Source organism: Pelobates fuscus, chromosome 2 (assembly GCF_036172605.1).
Source record: "Pelobates fuscus isolate aPelFus1 chromosome 2, aPelFus1.pri, whole genome shotgun sequence".
In the NCBI taxonomy this organism is placed as follows: domain Eukaryota; kingdom Metazoa; phylum Chordata; class Amphibia; order Anura; family Pelobatidae; genus Pelobates; species Pelobates fuscus.
Genome location: NC_086318.1, coordinates 77,229,442 through 77,249,789, shown reverse-complemented (window position 1 = coordinate 77,249,789; position 20,348 = coordinate 77,229,442). Strand labels below are relative to the sequence as shown.

Below are 20,348 nucleotides of genomic sequence, written 5' to 3'. Positions count from 1 at the left end.
GGCGGGGGCCTCGCGGCCGCCTAAACCACCTGTGAGCAGAGTGTGTCAGGTCCTCGGTCACTGACCGAGGACCTGACACCAGGAGGGGGCCCGGCGGCTTGCCCGGTATGCCGCCGGGTGCGAGGCCCCTCCTGGCTGCCCGGCCACCATCGCAGACACTGGTCTGCAGCTCCGCAGTGTGCAGAGCTGCAGACCATGTGACTCGCGAGAATTGGCCAATCAGAGCGTTGCCGCGGATTACCGCGGCAACGCTCTGAAATCTCGCGAGATTACATGGTCTGCAGCTATGCGGAGCTGCAGACCGGAAGCAGTGGCCACCGGACCACCAGGGAACCCACTGGACCACCAGGGAAAGGTAGGCTCTCCCTCCCCATCACCCCCACCACACTCAGCCTCACCCACAGCATCACCCCCCACCACCCTCAGCCTCACCCCCCACCACCATCACCACCCTCAGCCTCACCCCCTACCACCCTCAGCCTCACCCCCACCACCCTCAGCTTCACCCACCCTCAGCCTCACCCCCCACCATCACCCCCCACCACTCTCACCATCACCCCCCACCACCCTCAGCCTCACCCCACCACCCTCACCCTCAGCCTCACCCCCACCAACCTCAGCCTCACCCCCCACCATCACCACTCCCCACCCTCACCATCACCCCCCACCACTTTCACCATCACCCCCCAGCACCCTCAGCCTCACCCCCCACCACCATCACCCCTCCCCACCCTCACCATCACCCCCCACCACCCTCAGCCTCACCCCCCACCACCATCACCCCCACCACCCTCAGCCTCACCCCCACCACCCTCAGCCTCACCCCCACCCTCAGCCTCACCCCCCCCACCATCACCCCCCACCACTCTCACCATCATCCCCACCACCCTCAGCCTCACCCCCACCACCCTCACCCTCAGCCTCACCCCCACCACCCTCAGCCTCACCCCCCCACCATCACCCCCCACCACTCTCACCATCACCCCCCACCACCCTCAGCCTCACCCCCACCACCATCACACACCACCCTCACCCCCCACCACCATCACCACCCTCAGCCTCACCCCCCACCATCACCCCTCCCCACCCTCACCATCACCCCCCACCACTCTCACCATCACCCCCCAGCACCCTCAGCATCACCCCTCCCCACCCTCACCATCACCCCCCACCACCCTCAGCCTCACCCCCCACAACCATCACCACCCTCAGCCTCACCCCCTACCACCATCACCCCCCACCACCCTCAGCTTTACCCCCCACCACCCTCAGCTTTACCCCCCACCACCCTCAGCCTCACCCCCCACCACCCTCGGCTTCATCCCCCACCACCCTCAGCCTCACCACCCCCCCACCACCCTCATCATCACCACCATCACCCACCACCCTCATCATCACCACCATCCCCCACCACCCTCCTCATCACCACCACCCTCAGCATCACCCCCCTCACCACCCTCAGCATCACCCCCCTCACCACCCTCAGCATCACCCCCACCACCCTCAGCATAACCCTCCGTCACCACCCTCAGCCTCACCCCACTCACCATCACCCCCTCCTTCTCACATTACCCCCTCCTTCTCACATTACCCCCTCTCACTCTCACATTACCCCCTCTCACTCTCACATTACCCCCTCTCACTCTCACATTACCCCCTCTCACTCTCACATTACCCCCCTCACTCTCACATTACCCCCCTCACTCTCACATTACCCCCCTCACTCTCACATTAGCCCCCCCCACTCTCACATTAGCCCCCCCACTCTCACATTACCCACCCACTCTCACATTACCCACCCACTCTCACATTATGCCCCCTCACTCTCACATTATGCCCCCTCACTCTCACATTATGCCCCCTCACTCTCACATTATGCCCCCTCACTCTCACATTATGCCCCCTCACTCTCACATTACCCTCACTCTCACATTACCCCCCTCTCACTCTCACATTACCCCCCTCACTCTCACATTACCCCCTCACTCTCACATTACCCCCCTCACTCTCACATTACCCCCCTCACTCTTACATTACCCCCTCACTTTTACATTACCCCCCCTCACTCTCACATTACCATCACCCCCCGCTCCCTGTCACATTACCATCACCCCCCGCTCCCTCTCACCATCAACCCCCCACTCCCTCTCACCATCAACCCCCCCGCTCCCTCTCACCATCAACCCCCCGCTCCCTCTCACCATCAACCCCCCGCTCCCTCTCACCATCAACCCCCCGCTCCCTCTCACCATCAACCCCCCGCTCCCTCTCACCATCAACCCCCCGCTCCCTCTCACCATCACACCCCCCGCTCCCTCTCACCATCACCCCCCCCGCTCCCTCTCACCATCACACCCCCCGCTCCCTCTCACCATCACACCCCCCGCTCCCTCTCACCATCACCCCCCCCCGCTCCCTCTCACCATCACACCCCCCGCTCCCTCTCACCATCACACCCCCCGCTCCCTCTCACCATCACACCCCCCGCTCCCTCTCACCATCACTCCCCCCCATACACACAACACACTTCAAGCAGCTACCCCATACACAGGGTCTCAGACAAAAACGCAAACATGCTCACAGAGACATACATTCACACACACAATGATACTCTCTGTCAGACACACTCTCAGGCACATACACAGGTAGACAGTGCATCAATGTGTATATGTGACACTTTTTTGTTAGTGGGGCCTCATGTTTACGTTTCGCCTAAGGCCTCATAAAGTCTAGAGCCGCCTCTGGTCCTTACCTATGTAACAATTAGGGCAATCATGGTAAAAGCAGCCATGGAGTTCAAAAGCTATAAGTTTGCCACCAATCAAAGCAAAAACATCCCAAAATATTGTTACCAGCCGCCTTCTCACCATCCTGTAAGGCATATTGTGTGGTGAAAACAATGAGAATGTTACCTGCGCTCTGGCCTAAATCCATATGTACATTTAAACAAAATGGAGGCTCTATAGTTTTATTCCAATGAGCTAAAAGGCAAATTTCCCTGTAATCAGAGTTTCGCATTATAAACCTATTTATAAACCTTTTTTAAAATGTATAACTATTGATCTATGTAACAATTGGAATTGTAAGATGGAATTGTAAGATGGAAAGTATACGGTCTACATGTAAACTTGCACTAAAGTATGGAGTTTTTTTTATGCATATATGATTATGAGTATGGAAAAGTTACACACCTGAGAAATGTAATTAGGTGATGTATATATTTAGCCTCAATTCCCCCGAACACTTTATCTTGAGAAGCCTGATCTAACGGGTGAAACGCGTAGATAGTGTTTGGCGGGATTTTTTAAATGGGAAATTGCTAAAGGCAAGTACGGCAGTACCTGACAGCCGGCGTTCCAGCGAGGATATAGGTCTGAGCGCACAGGACCAGCTTGCTAATCTATATCAACGGAGCGGTAACCATATCCATCTCGGCTTTTACACTGTACTACACCTATGCTTGTTTGGTGGCATTTAGGAATAAATTCCACCACTTAACTTTGTGGGATACTAAGTTGCACTGAATGATACAGACCTCGACTAAGAACATACAGATTTTTTTGCAACAGTTACAAATTCCTGATACTATTTGGACATATCCCTGCATAAACTAATATTGATATAAAGTGTTTTAGAGCCCTTATTTACTCACTGGTTTATTTTATTATATTTTATTTTCATTGCTCCCTCTTACCTTTTAAATTATTATTTTATTTTTCCCATATTTAGAGAAGCAGCATTTTGAACTATGTCTCTATTCACATTTAGAGGCCAGTGTTCAATAGATCTAGCACTAAAACAGGGTTCAGATAATTCAGAAAGCAAGTTTTTTCTTGAGAAAAACGTATTACCAAGGACATGACACTTAAGTTAGAGGTAGCTTCCTTGGAAAAGTACTGGGAAAGTCGTATTATTCCGCGGGGGCTGAGAATAATGTTACAGTCATTCACGGACAAAGACGGCCCAGAATTTAACACTATCTGGGATCGCATACTTGACCATTGTTCATTTGAACTCATGAGCCACATCATATGTAAACGTGAAAGAATGTTAGCAGCTATTGATAGAGACATTAGTAATCTTAAAGAAACACTAACCCCGCATCTAGAACTTCCAGAGTGTGTTACACTCATAGAAATAATAGAGCAAAAACTAGAGAAAACTTTTGAAAAAGTTATGAGTGTCAAAAAAAGAAAATTCGATAGGGATCAACAGGATTTTAAAGAAAACCATGTAAGAGATTTTAAGAAAAAGGAGAGAAATAATAATAGGATGCTCTACCATCCAAGCACAAACTCTCAGGGCATAACAGATGACATAAGGAACTCTACAGAGAATATTCATCCTCCCAAACATAAATCATATGCAACACTAAACTTTAAAGTAAAACTCCAAATACCTCCAAATAGAACTCCTAAAGAATCTAGATGGGCCACTGTCAGACATCGTAAGGGAGGAAAATTACCCCAATATAATAATACTAAAACCTCCTTCACTCCCAAATCATATAGGCCACTAGAAAATACTAGTTGGAGACATAATAATAGATTTGCGGCCTTAGACCACAGCATTGAACCAGTAAACCATCATAGTACGAATTCTAATAATCCCAATAACTATGAAAGTAATTTTTTAGGTCCAAGAACACATTTTTATTTGGCAGGGGCATCGCTGGGTAGCAAACCTAGTCTTATATAGACGTTATATAGTCAACTGTTTTTTTGTTTGGAAAGGCACGGAAGCAGACCTGTTGGAATTTCTGGCAAATATCAATCACAATGATTGTAATCTGTCATTCACATACACATATAGTAGAGAAAGCGTCAAGTTTTTGGATCTAGTTTTATATATAGATAAGGGAATTTTAAAGTCAAAAACGTTTTTTAAACCTGTAGACGTTAACAGTTTCATCTGGACATCAAATTGCCATTATCCCTCATGGCTACAAAGTGTACGGCCAATATTTAAGAATCAAGAAAAACTGTTCTGAGGAGGAAATATGACAGGAACAATTAAATGAAGTTAGAGCACAATTTGTATAAAAGGATTACGATCATGACTTGCTCTCTAGAGCAACAGAAAAAGTATTGGGTATTAGAAAGGAGATTTTAGCTCCAAAAGGAAAAGAAAACTCAACATGTCCTCTAATTTTTAACTTTAATGCCCAGATAAATTATATAAAGAAGGCTGTATACAAGAATTGGGACTTACTTAGACAAGACCAGGTACTAGCATCTATACTACCACCTAAACCGAGAATTATATTTAGAGAGGCGCCAACACTAAAAGATAGACTAGTACATAGCTATATCAGACCGTCCCGAGAAAGACATTTCTGAATTCACATATAGGCTTCTTTAAATGTGGTACTGTCACGTATTCATCCGCACATAAAAATGTGATTACTGGCATTCACTGTTCTGACAGGAAAAGTTGTGCCGCGCAACATTACTGTCCTGACAGGAAAAGTTGTGCCGAGCAGCAATCAATCCACAGTAGAGTTTGTACTGAGCAGCAATCATGCAAATAGGAACCTGGTAACTGCCTTTGGCAGGCGGGGTATTTAGGGCCAGCTCCTTTTGCTCAGTGCCCTGTCATGGTTTCCCTTGTGGCTTTCCAAGAGCGCGTTATTGATTCTGGTTATTCTGGTTATTTGACTTTGGCATTGATTTTGACTTCCCTATTTTCTGGCATCCCTGACCCCGGGCTTTTCCTTATCGCTTTGTCTCTTTTTGTGTCCCTTGACCTCGGCTATTCCTGACTATTGTATTCTTTGGTACGTAAGTCCGGCCATTCTAAGGTCCGGCTTACGTTACCTATCAGTCCTCTGTGTTACACAATTCTACGTGCTGGATCATACTGTAATCCTGACACTACCTCTATCCGGCTAAAAGGTTCTTCAATAACAGGGAGAGGGTGAAGTTTGGCCTTGTGGTGGTCTCCCCTCTTACCTACTCTCTGGCAAGTATTGCACGTCTCGCAATACCACCTAATATCCTGCGTGATCCCGGGCCAAAATAAATTTTGGGTAAGCCGATATCTGGTTCGACTAACCCCAAAATGCCTGGATAGCGGGATGTCGTGCGCTATCTGGAGCAGGTTCTGCCGGTACCTCTGAGGTACCACTAGCTGTATAGTGGGATTGCGGATCGGTTCTGACCCAGCCACTACCCTTTCTGTCTCCAGGTAAAGCAGTCCCTTGTCCCACACACACCTCTCCCCCTCTAACCCAGCCTGACTGGAGGTGACCCTATCCCTGAATACCTGTAGCGTGGGGTCTGTGGTCACTTCTTTCCCAAACTCTATGGGTCGTAATGGGTCGCTTACCTGAGCCTCCGGGTGTGAGCTGTGGTCTCTGGTGCGGGCCTGTTGCCGGGTGACCACCAGGTACAGTACCGGCTGCTACTGGGGCTCAAAAGCTAACGTGAGCTTTCCCAGATCGTTCCCCAATAGTACCTTTGCTGGTAGTTCTGGCATCAACCCCACCTCCACCATTCCAGACCCCGCTCTCCAATGTAAATTTACTCGGGCAGCAGGCAACCGGTAAACTGCTCCCCCGACTACCCGTACTGCCACCGAATTCCAGATCTTTGCTGCATCCAGCACCAAATGTCGCTTTACCAGGGTAAGGGTGGCTCCCATGTCGTGGATCCCTTGAACCTCCTTGCCCTGAAGGTGCACTGTCTGCCGGTGATGCTGGCGATTATCTGCAGCGGCTTGAACCTAGTCGGCTTTGTGCAGTGCTCTACGGGTGGTGTTGGGTGCCTCCGTCTGGTAATAGTGGGCTGCTGCTCTGGCTGCTGTGGGTGGCCCAGGGTGGATCCACTGTGCCCGGTCTCGGTTCTGGGGCAATCCCTTTGCATGTGCCCTATCTTTTTGCACAGGTGGCACTGTACCTGGCCCTGCTGTTGGAAGCATGGTGGTGGGGCGTTGAAGGTACTGAGTTGTGTGGCTTGTGCCACTGGTCCAGTAGGGGCTAAGGATGGTCAAGGTCGGCGGGCATCCAGATATTCAGCCCGTTAAAAAAATGTTCCACTGGTACCAGCTGCAACAGTTCTTCCATGGTACTCACTTGGTGAGCTTGTACCTACCCTGAGGCATCTCAGTGTAGCCGACATGCCCACTCGGCATGGGACTCTCTGTTTTCTGTGTTTCTCTGAACCGGTATGCGGTATGCCTCTGGAGTGATGGCATACCTAGCTAATAATACGGTCTTCACCCGAACATAGTCTCGAATATCCTCATCAGGGACTGTTCGGTAGGCGTAGGCTTCCCGCCCTGATAATCTGCTACCCAAAAGCGGCACCCAGTCTTCTAGACTGATCCCATGTAGTGTACATTGTCTCTTAAAGTCTTGGAGGAAAGCATAAATATCTTCCTCCGCCTCTACAAAGTTTTTAAATGCACCATAAGGAATTTTGTGCTTACCCTCTGGTACCTCTGGTACTCTCTTGTCACTGCCTGGGTCCTTTTGGGAGCTTGCCTTTTGTTCCATTTTAACACAAACTCCTGGACTTCCGTCATGGTTCGGGCAATAATTTCAGTCAACGGGTTATTGCCATAAAAAGATATACAAAATTGTAGTTCCCTTTGAAATTCGGTAGTTTCTCGTTCGTGCTGATCCAAAGCGCCGTCCATTCAGTATTCCGCCATGATTTCGGCAATGAGGGTGGCCTTCTTCTTATTGCTTGCTGCTATCCCTCTTGCCTCTAGGAGATCCTTTAGCATGAACCGTTTCAGGACAGTATAGTCAATCTTCATTCACGGTACTGCTAAACATCCACTGTGGTTCTTGTTCCTCCGTGAGCTCTGGGTCCCACTGCTGCCACCAATGTTGCGGAGCCCTAGTCCTAGCAGGGACTCTTCTCCGCCAGACCCACGAAATTAAACTCAGGAACAAGTCCAACACCTCCCACCTCCTCCCCAGCTGGACAACACACAGTTCTGGGAGTACAATTGAAGTTTATTGTCACATACACGGCTTTTATGCCCAGTCTCATGCAAGAGGTTTTACACACAATAATGCGGGGGCTTCAATCCCTGGATCCTCTGTGCCTGAGAAAACTCCTCTAATTTAAATCTCCCATTTACAGAAAATCCCCAAAAATATCCTGTACCCCAAAAGTACCTCAACTATACCCAAGAATCCCACGAAAAGTACATTCCCCGATAGCCCCGTGAGTATCCAACATAGCCAAGAATCACTCAGATTGGTTCAGCAGAACGGAAATACCATAGTGGTAAAGTTTTGACCGGCCAGCCACAAGGCACTAGCCCAAAACAGTTCCAGGGAAATAGGTGCCCTGGCCTGTCTCCGTTTGTGAGGTTCTTGTGCGAACACCATACAAGGGAATCTCTTTATTTCAGGATACAAATGCTCCCCCTGTTCAGTAGTTCCTATCTCCAGAACGTCGTTCGTGTAGGTGGTTGGGAACTGGAACGGGCAGCGGTCTAAGGTTTACCGGCGTTTGCGCGAGTGCCTAGCCGAAAAGAGCTCCAGGCACTCGATGACCTAGTACTGCTGCCCAAGTTTAGGAGACAAGATGGCCGCCATTCTCACTGACCCATTCTCTCTGCCCCACCCAGGGGAAGCACTTATTAATTGTTTCCCTTGCGGTTTCGCACTTGAGTGGTTGGTGTCAACGTTCTAATGGGGCACACGGGTGGTCCTCGTTCGGGATTCCGTTTGTATGAAGTCTCCGGAACAGCCAAAGAGAAACCACAAAAAACCACAGGGGGGAAACACATGAAAGGTGGAAGCTCTGCTACAAGGGGGACGGAGAGCCAAAAAAGCTGAATAAAAACTGTCTGGCAAGCGTCCATTCCGCTACAACCATCCCTCCAAAAAGCGCTCTCCTGACGGATTTCAAAGTGGTTCAAAAAGGCGAACCAAGTTGTCCGGGAACGCACAGTCACCTCATAACGAAAACAGTTCCATAACATTCGCAGCAAAGTCCCGCTGAGGTGATCGGGAGCCCACAAAGCCCTCATGCCGAATTTAGTTCCATAGCTGTCGTGGCTCAGTACCGCTTGAACTATTCGTGGGATTGGTTCATGCGAATGGCCGCCAGAGAGCCAGAGTTCAGTTCTATTTGCATGAAGGGAAAGTGCCGAACCAGGGGCACCCAGGGAAAGTTGATAATGGCCGCTGGGCAGAGTAACTCCCAAACGGTGTCCCAGGCCATAGTCGGTGGGCAGGAGGCTGGCTTCCACACTCCTCCAGGAGTCCGTGAGAAATGTACGTGGGAAGGGGCATTTTACACAACTGGAATAATAGCTGTATTTGATAGATGTTCTTTTTCTTTCTTTTGGGACAACATTGAGAGCTTCAATCTCATTTTTTACTCTTCCACATATAGCTATTGAAACTTCTTTGAAGCATCCTGTGGGGGGACGAATCTGGAACAAATGCAACCATTTTGCTAACAAATAGGAGTTCATAACATTTGCTTTCATTATGCAGGACACTTATAAGTTTCTCTATTGCTTTAGGGCAAGCATGTCAAACTCAAAGGCTAACATGGGCCACAAAATACAAAAACTTCAGTTTTCATTGAAACATAAGTTTATTTAGAAAAGTACAGTATAAAAAAGTTGCACGTCCTCACGCTTGTAGGACTTCAAAGTAAACAAAAGAGTGGATTTATTTGAACCCCTTAGTGACCATGAAAGTATCAGGTAAGTCTGACAAAAAATGGTCTGATACGTCCGCGGGGAATAAGAGCGCTGGAAGCAATCATGATCACTTCCAGCAGCTCTAATGGTGCATTGAGGCATCGCTGCAATACCCCCATCACTGCCGGTGGCCGCCGTAGAACACCGGGTGATCACTCACCCCGAAGCGATCACTTTCGGGTTGCTCCACGTGGCGCCCGGCAGTGAGGCAGAGCATCGGAAGCCTTTAGGCAGGCTTCCGATGCTCTGCCTGTACTGAGTGCCTCGAGGGGTCAAGGCACTTAGTTAAAATAAAAATTAAAAATAATTTAAAAAAATATATATATTTTTTAAATTATCCCCTACCCTCCCTCCTTTTCCCTTCCCATGTACTTACATCATTCCCACGCCGGCGATCAGTCTTCTGCTTCACTGGGGGGACTGTCTTATAGCCCAGACAGTCCCCCTTATGCAAATTAGGACCCCCAGGGGCCATGTAACTGCTCTAAAAAGAGTGCAGCCCGGAGGGGACTGCCTGAACTGACAGGCAGTGCCCCTGCTGGTGAAAAAAGTTTTTAAAAAAGGAGATGTTGCCAAACACATATTGTGGTGTTCTTTGGCAGTAATACTTAAGAGGAGCTCAGAATCCATGCCTAAAGTGCAATGTGTGTGAAAAATAACACAAAAAAATACTACCCAAAAGGTTGACAGAGACTGGTGGTAGAATAAGTGTAACGGAACCACTGGCACCCCGACTGTGTACCTTCCGCTGATGGATGCTCCTATTGCTTTCAGAGGACTCCAAGCACTCTGCCTGACACCATAACCACTGCAGACCCTACGAACCGCCACAGCTTGGTTGGGGTCTCGCCGTCTCCACCCACTCTGGACCCAAGACCAGGGTCCAGCTTCCAGTAGGTGGACCTCTCCGAATTCCAGAGAGCAGGAACAAGAACAAGCTCTTAGCAGAGCTTAGTGATTATATCCTGGAGAGTATAGTGATTATAGCAATCCCCATAGTGTAGTTCTCCAATCCCCCAAACATGAGCCGAAATTTCATGAAGGTCCAAGATGATCTGAACTTTTAATGACCATACACTGGCTTTTATGCAAGTCCCCATGCAAGGGGACATCCCACAGGGTGGGACACAGTACAACCAATCATTTACAGGCAAACCGTAAAACCCACCCAGCACAAACATACAATCCCTCCCCTCTGCCTGTGATATAATTACTGAACACAATGGGTTAATATAGTTTATCACAGGCAGGAAAAATACACTTTTTATACATATACTGTAACTTTAAAAATATGCATCATATTCACATAAAACATGCATATTCGGAGTCAGCATACTTTAAATATGAACATAACCATAAATCATACAAATCCCTCCAGTACATCAAAAGTTAGACGGAAGTCCTTAATGACCGACCGCAAGCACATTTTCCTGCCCAAAACAGTTCCATAGATTTGGGCTGTGCGGCCGGTCTATTTCCGATGTTAAAGGCAGTTCACTTAGAAAAACTACTAAGTCCCATTCGAATGCACGAACGGGCCCCGTTCATGCAAATAGCACAGTGTAACATGGCGTTCGAATTGTCGAACGCTCTTCGACTTTAGCCGAAGTGTCGAAGTGGAGGAGACGGTAAGGGTCAGCGGTTTTCGTGCATTTGTGTAGCCGATTTTAGTTCCATGGATTTACTAGCACACATCGCTGACCGTGTTCGACTTAATTAAAATGGCCGCCGCCACGTGTTCCTTTGTCGAATGGCGTCCACTTCGACGACTACGGCACTTCGACTGCATCCAAAGTGCCATATAAAAAGTACCAATCCTTCCCAGTAGTATTTAAAGGGCCAGAAGTAGTAAAATACAATCCGATATGGCTGAATAATGTTTTTAAATGGCCAAATCTCCCAGGGTCCATAGTCATGCGGAAGGAGGCCGGCAATCAGACTCCTCCAACAGCCAGGGGAAAAGGGCAGCTTGTCACCTAAAAATCCAGTGACAAAAGGTGTTTTGTCACAATAAGTTCATGGAAAGTGTTAAAATACCAACATTCGAAATACCCTAGGGTGTCTACGTTTCAAAAATATATGGTTTGATGGGGGTAAATTACATTGGCCGGCTTCAAAAATGTCCCAAATAGGACATGGGTGCATGATGATCAGCTGAGATCAGCTGAGAATATTCAAAGTTGGAAAACTGGAATGCGCACCCTCCAAATAAGGTATTTAGCCCTCAGAGGATCCGATACACCTATACATGGGGGTTATCACAGTACTCAGGAGATGTTGCCGAACACATATTGTTCTTTGGTAGTAACCCTTAAAGTTCTCCGTACATGTATTCTTAAATTGCTACAGGCAACAGAGGGTTTTAGTCAATGGAGTATATTCAAAACATGGTCTTGTCACCAGTGGGGTACCTCTCGGATCTGTACTTGGACCCATTCTCTTTAATATTTTTATTAGTGATATTGCAGAAGGTCTTGATGGTAAGGTATGTCTTTTTGCTGATGATACTAAGATATGTAACAGGGTTGATATTCCAGGAGGGATAAGCCAAATGATTTAGGTAAACTAGAAGAATGGTCAGAGTTGTGGTAGCAGACATTTAATGTGGATAAGTGCAAGATACTGCATCTTGGACGTAAAACCCCAAGGGCAGAGTACAGAATATTTGATAGAGTCCTAACCTCAACATCCGAGGAAAGGGATTTAGGGGTAATTGTTTCTGATGACTTAAAGGTAGGCAAAGAATGTAATAGAGCAGCAGGAGATGCTAGCAGAATGCTTGGTTGCAGGGCCGGACTGGGAAGAAAATTCGGCCCGGGCATTTTTTAATTACAGCGGCCCACTAAAAAATGGGCGGGGTCAGATAGGGTGTGTTTTGTCATGACAAACACGCACCATCAAAAAGTGAGCAAGTTGGTGCAATGCTCTTCCAGGGCATACCATGTGCAGAGCTCTGCTGAAGAGCTCTGGCATGAGAAAAATACCTTGTATTTGTTCTGCACAGCGCAGGCAAATGTAATAACATGCTTGCACTGTGTTTGCTTGAAATTTGTCTCTGGTGTCTCCATAGATGGGATACAAGGAGACAAAAATGCCAGGAAAGAGTATTGTGCAATGTGTGTGTGTGTGAGGGGTGTAGTGTGTGCTGTGTGTGAGTCATGGGTGCTGTGCGTGTTAGGGTGATGTGTGTGTGTCTGTTAGGGTTGTAGTGTGTGTGCAAGAGAAGTGTAGTGTGTGTGTGTGAGGGTGCTGTGTGTGTGAGGGGTGCAGTGAATGTGTGCTGTGTCTGAGTGCTGGGTGCTGTGTTTGAGTGAGGGTGCTATGTGCATGTGAGGGTGTAGTGTGTGTGTGAGAGTGAGGGTGCTGTGAGTGTCAGGGGAGCAGTGTGTGTGCGCGTGTGTGTGAGTGAGGGTGATGTGAGTGCCAGGGGAGCAGTGTGTGTGCGCGTGTGTTTGAGTGAGGGTGATGTGAGTGCCAGGGGAGCAGTGTGTGTGCGTGTGTGTGAGTGAGGGTGCTGTGAGTGCCAGGGGAGCAGTGTGTGTGCGTGTGTGTGAGGGAGGGTGCTGTGAGTGCCAGGGGAGCAGTGTGTGTGTGTGTGTGTGTGTGCATGAGTGAGGGTGATGTGAGTGCCAGGGGAGCAGTGTGTGTGCGTGTGTGTGAGTGAGGGTGCTGTGAGTGCCAGGGGAGCAGTGTGTGTGCGTGTGTGTGAGGGAGGGTGCTGTGAGTGCCAGGGGAGCAGTGTGTGTGTGTGTGTGCATGAGTGAGGGTGCTGTGAGTGCCAGGGGAGCAGTGTGTGTGCGTGTGTGTGAGGGAGGGTGCTGTGAGTGCCAGGGGAGCAGTGTGTGTGTGTGCGTGAGTGAGGGTGCTGTGAGTGCCAGGGGAGCAGTGTGTGTGTGTGTGTGTGCGTGTGTGTGAGTGAGGGTGCTGTGAGTGTCATTTTTTCTAAATGACTGGACCTCTTAATCACATTCATTAAATCACAAACATTTAATTGCATTGTTACTGTTGCCCTATACCACTCTCGACATTGAGTGGATCACTTAAAAGCTGCCATGCAGTTTGCTGGAACTAGCACTTAAATTCCAGTTTATGAAGAGGATGTATTAGATGGGCAATAACTTTCCAATTATTGGTAGCAGGTATGCTGTGCTTTTGTGAGTAGTTTTCTAAATAAATATACTTATTCGCTAGTCATCATGCATAAATACTGAAATCAGCAACTATAGTTTTATTTCAGTGTCCCTCAAAAATGCCATGGATTTAATTTTAAAAATGTATATTACTTTCGTTGGGAAGACTCTATATGGCTACAAACTATTGTACTTACAATATAAAATGTGGAAGTAATGAGGAAAACGTGGTTTTAACATTGGTGTGTTATAACATAAAATATATATATATATATATAAAGTTATAACATTGGTGTGTGGGGGTGTGTGTGTGAGAGAGTGAGGGTGCTGTGAGTGATTATATTCCCCCCTCCCTACTTACCTTATGCCTGGGAGGGGGGATCCTGATGCCGCCATCCATCCCTGGTGGTCCAGTGGTAAGTGAACTCTAGCCTGTGGGGCTAGAGTTCACTCTCGCGAGACCCGGACCGTTGCCATGGCAACAGTGTCGGATCTCGCGAGAGGAACCCGGCGGAGCTGCAAGTTAGAGCTCTGCCGGGTTCCTCTGCTGTCAGGCTGTCTCCCTCCCTCTCTCCCCGCCGGCGGCCGGAATATACTACATGTGGGCCGGTGAGGGAGATCTTCGATCTCCCCACCGGCCCTTCATGGAACACAGCGGGGCCAGCACTCGGATAGTGCCGGCCCTGCAAAGACCGGCAGGGGAGATCCTGTGACCTCCCCTGCTGGCCTCGGCCCATGGCCACCGCGGCCCACCGGGCATTTGCCCGGTGTGCCCGATGGCCAGTCCGGGCCTGCTTGGTTGTATAGGGAGAGGTATTAGCAGTAGAAAGAGGGAAGTGCTCATGCTATTGTACAGAACACTGGTGAGACCTCACTTGGAGTATTGTACGCAGTACTGGAGACCGCATCTCCAGAAGGATATTGATACTTTGGAGAGATTTCAGAGAAGGGCTACTAAACTGGTTCATGGATTACAAGATAAAACTTACAAGGAAAGGTTAAAGGATCTTAACATGTATAGCTTGGAGGAAAGACAAGACGGGGGGGATATGATATAAACATTAAAATACATTAAGGGAATCAACATAGTAAAGGAGGAGACTATATTTAAAAGAAGAAAAACTACCACAACAAGAGGACATAGTCTTAACTTAGAGGGGCAAATGTTTTAAAACAACAGGAAGTATTACTTTAATGAGAGGGTAGTGTATGCATGGAATAGCCTTCCAGCTAAAGTGGTAGAAGTTAACACAGTTAAGGAGTTAAAGCATGCGTGGGATAGGCATAAGGCTATCCTAGCTATAAGATAAGGCCAGGGACTAATGAAAGTATTTAGAAAATTGGGCAGACTAGATGGGCCGAATGGTTCTGCCATTACACTCTGTTTCTATGCTTCTACACAAGGACAAGAATATTAATCTTGACCAATTTCTTTTAGTTTGAACACTAATCTATTGTGAGGAACCGTATCAAATGCCTTGGCAAAATCCAAGTAGATCACATCCACTGCAACACCCTAATCTATACTTCTACTTACTTCTTCGTAGAATGCAATTAGGTTAGAATGACATGACTTAAGTTTAATAAAAACATGCTGATTATTGCTAAAATAACACAGTTCTTCCCAATGAATTCCTGAATTTTAGCCCTTAATAGCCCTTAAAATATTTTCCCAGTCACAGTTAAGCTAAGATCACAGGTCTTTAACTTCCAGGCAAGGATTTTAAATCCTTTTTAATTATAGAAATGACATCTGCCTTCCTCCAATCCTCTGGTACAATTCCTGAAACAAAATAATCTTAAAAGATTCAAAAGACAAAGGTTTAGACTCGAGGAGGTTTACTTTATGTCGCATGTTCTGCACTCTTTATGTTAGTATGCCTAGAGGGTCTGTCCATACGTAAGACAAGTTAAATGATGCAAGAGGCAGAGGAAAAACCCAGTAGGCAATATGGTGAGAGTGACTGCAGGTGGGAGTCTAACAGGGAGAGTACATGTGGGCCGTGCGGGCTGGGTTCCTTCAGCTCTCGGCTGAGAGTGGTGGTGTTGGGACTATCTGTTCATGAAGCCTGTTCTCCGCTGGGTAGGGTCGCAGCGCAGATCCGTAAGGTAGAATTACTTGGGAGGTCCATAGCTCATTCCGAAGGATGAGGGTTGTTTGTTCCCCGGAGGGCACGAGTTCCACAGAAGGAGCATGTATAGCGGTCCAGTGTAGGCAGGTTATGGTGTCATTGCGGTTGGAGGGCGTGCCCCACGTCTCCTTTTAGGTGGTGACAGAGGCGTAAGTGACCGGTGTGGCGTTCGGTGGTATAAATGGGGCAATTCTCGCTGGGTCCCAACCGTGGGCCTAGGAGGTGGGGGTTCGGTGTCATGTTAGGGAGAGTGCGTCTTGTGGCAGGCCCAAGGTGTGCAGAAGATCCGTAGCATCCTGCATGCCCTGGATTCGGTGCGCTTTCCCTCTGTACTGCACGAGTAGCGTGTGGGAGGACCACCAGCGGTATTGGGTATTGTGGTGCTGGAGCATGGAGGTGAGTGGCCGGAGTGATCTACACCATGCCAGAGTTCCACTAGACAGGTCTGCGTAGAAGGTTAATTCTGTATTCTCAAACCGCATGAGAGTTTACCCCGAAGGGCAGTGAGGACCGTCGCTTTCCCTGACCTATTTCTAAAGGTAAGCAGCGTGTCCCTTGTGGCCGTGACTGGGGCCCCAGCGGGTTTTGGGATCCGAAAGATGTCCGTAGGTGTAATTGCCTTGTTTTGGCCTGGGGCAGCACGAAGGTTAACATACGCTTGATCGCTTGCGCAACTCTGCCTCCGGCAGCCCCTCCGGGATCCCCCTAACCTTTTAGTTATGTCTCCATCTCGTGTCCTCCTGGACTGCGAATCGCCTTTCATGCAACATGTTTTGGTGGCGCAAGTCCTGTATGTCCTTCTGCAGCGAGGCTTTAGACCGCTGTTGTTCTTGGGAGGAGTCCTCCAGCATTGTTATGCGGCCCTGTAGGCCTTGCAGCTCTCTTCTGAGTGCGGTGATATCCGTGAGGATGTTCTTCTGTAGTTCCGCTAGCAAGTGCTTCAACACCCCGGTGGTAGCCAGATCGGCGTCGGGGTCTGTTCTCGGCTTACTGGGCCTTGCCCTCGGCTTTGGGTCTGGGTCTTGGATGTAGTCATCTTCAGCTCCCCCTGAGCCGTCATATGAGAAATCAGAGCCATGTTGGCACCGCTCTGGCTGCGTGCTTGCTGCCACATGTCTCCTATCGTGAGCGCTGGGGCTGGTTTGTCCGATATCAGCTTTTTGTGTTTGCGACCCATGAGGCTTGGGGTGGTCCCACTGTTGATCAGTGATTAGTGGGGTTAATATTGGCTGTATATAAGCTTATTTTCTCTGTTGTTAACTCCGAAATGCACCTTTCTAATATTTGTTTCCATCTATCCTCAGTGTTTTTTTTTGTTTTTATTAAGGAGTTTATGCCAGTCGATATGTTGTAGAGCTGCCCTAATCTTATTGAAATTGGCTTTTTTAAAAATTATACGTTCTAGTATACCCCACGCGCTTTTGCTTTTTTGAGTTTATTTCAAAGATTACTATATTGTGATCACTATTTCCCAAATGCTCCCCTACTTGAATGTTGGTCAAAAGATCAACATTGTTTGTTATACCGAGATCCAGAAAAGTATCCTTTCTAGTTGGTGCTTGTACCAGTTGTGACATGAAGGTGTAATTTAACACATTCAAAAACCGGATCCCCTTGCTGAAGTACTAGTCCCTCTATCCCTATTTTTGTCCGAGTAATTACAATCTCCAATAATTAACATGTTGCCCAGATGTGCAGCTATCATAATTTGCTCTAACAGCTTTTCTTCCTCAATAATATTTACATTAGGTGGTTTATAACATGTCCCAACCAATAATTGACTTCCCTTTGTTTGCCCCAAGCAGATATCTACCCATAAAGCTTCCACATTTTCCTCATCACACTCCACATGCCTAAGATTTGACTCATGGTTGACATACAAACATACCCCACCACCCTTCTTGTTTTTCCTATTCTTCCTAAATAACACGTACCCATTTAAGTCAACTTTTGCCTCTAATTCCACCATTTTGTTATCTAGGCTCCTTGCATTAGTAAGCATTCATTTATTATCATGAGTCACTTTGTGCACATTTATATTACTGTTGTATACCTCCCCTGTTCTTGTCTTGCCCCCATCCCCATCTCCACCCTGCTTATACTGAGCTAAAGCCCATCTCTTTTCTGTCATATCTTAATTTTGTAGATTACAATGTACGTCCCCTCCACCACTAGTTTTAAATATCCTCCAACCTTCTAGCCAACCTATCCCTAAGCACAGTCGACCCTCTTCCATTTAGGTGCAATCCATCACGGCTCTAATTATGAACTTTACTGACAGAATTCAGCATGCATGCTTTTAATGCAAGACTAGACCTTCACTGAGGCACTGAAAGAGAGGATTTGACTGGCAGTGTTCACCTACTTAAAACGAGTAGTTGCTTTCAATAGCAAGTTATGCCCCATCATAAATAGCATTGTTGCTGTATCTTAGTTAAAAGACCAAATATAAAACACTTTGGCCTCTAGTAAATTAACCAGTTCGTTTGAACATAGAATATAAAATAAGAAGCAATCAGACATTTTTACATTTTTTTGTCAGTAAATCCATTTTGATTCATGGCAGTTAAAAACAGAATTGAAATTAGACTCGCAAACAAAGTTACAGCATACACATATTGTCATCTGTGTTAGGAGAGTAAATATTTGATCTCATAATGAGAACATTTCCAATGTCAGCTTAGTGAGGAAATATTGAGAAGTTTCCTGATTATCTGACAGTTGTAAAGAATATTAATTTATATTGACATTTTCCACAGGTGGAAAAAGGTAATGCCCAACGACACATTTTATTTCCCTATCCTACGGAATCCTGTCTCTCAAATGGAATCATCCTTCACATACTATAAGGAGAAGAATGTGTTCCAAAACCCTAAGAGTCTAGCAGATTTCCTCAACAATACAGCAACATACTACAATAGCACCGATATAGACAGTCACTATGTCGAAAAACTTTGTCATTGGATTTGGGCTTTGACAACAACTGACAAGAATCTGCAAAACACTTTAAGTTGACATGTCAAACAGCAGAGATCTTGTTTGATCTACTGTTCATTTCAGAGTACTTTGATGAATCTTTGGTGCTTTTGAAAAATGCTCGTTGCTGGACATTTGATGATGTTCAATCGATTCCTCTAAACATTAGGAGTAATACAACAAAACAATCCCTACCAGACGAAAACCAAGAAAAGATCAAGAATTGGAATCAATTAGACTGGAACCCGTATGCCTACTTTAATAGGTCTTTCTGGAGAAAAATGTGGAGAAATTAGGGAGTAAAAGAATGGAATTCGAAGTAGAGGCGCTACGGAGGAAGAGAATTGAAATGTGTGAGATCTGCTTGGAAGGTGAAGTAGATCCTGAAAGAATGACAGACAAGTCACTATCACCCTACCAAGCAGGAGCAGCCATGATACTGGGACACAACTTGAGGCCAGAACTAAAAGAAAATGAGAAACTATTTTGCCAGAATTTGGTAAGACCAAAGATTCAGTATACTGAAGTGTTGAGAAACAAGAGAATGCATGATAAATATATACAATCTAAACATTAAAACACATTCATAGACTCTCAGCACCTGTCACCATCTCCTTATAAGATATATATATATTAGATATATATATATTAGAAATGTGTTGTGCAATATTGCACCTTTTCCGAAGAAGAAAAGTCTGTTTTTTTTCATGGATAAACCTGGAAGAAAATTTTTGAAGAAAAAAAAAAAAATCAATGATTTTCAGATTCAATGATTAGGGAAGTTTAGAAAAACCAATACTACAAATTAAAGGACCACTCTAGTGCCAGGAAAACATACTCGTTTTCCTGGCACTAGAGTACCCTGAGGGTGCCCCCACCCTCAGGGACCCCCTCCCGCCGGGCTCTGGAGAGAGGGAGGGGTTAAACTTACCTCTTTTTCCAGCGCCGGGCGGGGAGCTTTCCTCCTCCTCTCCATCTTGATCGCGACGTCATCGGCTGAATGCGCATGCGCGGCAGGAGCCGCGCTCGCATTCAGCCGGTCGCATAGGAAAGCATTTACAATGCTTTCCTATGGACGCTTGCGTGCTCTCACTGTGATTTTCACAGTGAGAAGCACGCAAGCGCCTCTAGCGGCTGTCAGTGAGACAGCCACTAGAGGATTTGGAGGCTGGATTAACCCTCATTATAAACATAGCAGTTTCTCTGAAACTGCTATGTTTATAAAAAAAAGGGTTAATCCTAGAGGTACCTGGCACCCAGACCACTTCATTAAACTGAAGTCGTCTGGGTGCCTAGAGTGGTCCTTTAAGGTGGTGGGTCACCACAGAAATAAAGGTGTGCAGTATCACCTTAAAAAAAAAGCGAAAAACTGGAAAAATATAAAAATAGAAAAAAGATACTCTTACTGTAAATTCACAGGCAAAATATCTCCACT

The 20,348-nt window shown here is 47.0% G+C and overlaps 1 pseudogene; it reads left to right on the top strand.

Moving 5' to 3' along the window:
- Positions 1-16,656: 16,656 nt before the first annotated feature.
- LOC134586161 (galactose-3-O-sulfotransferase 2-like) lies at positions 16,657-19,490 on the top strand (annotated as a pseudogene).
- The last annotated feature ends 858 nt before the right edge of the window (positions 19,491-20,348 follow it).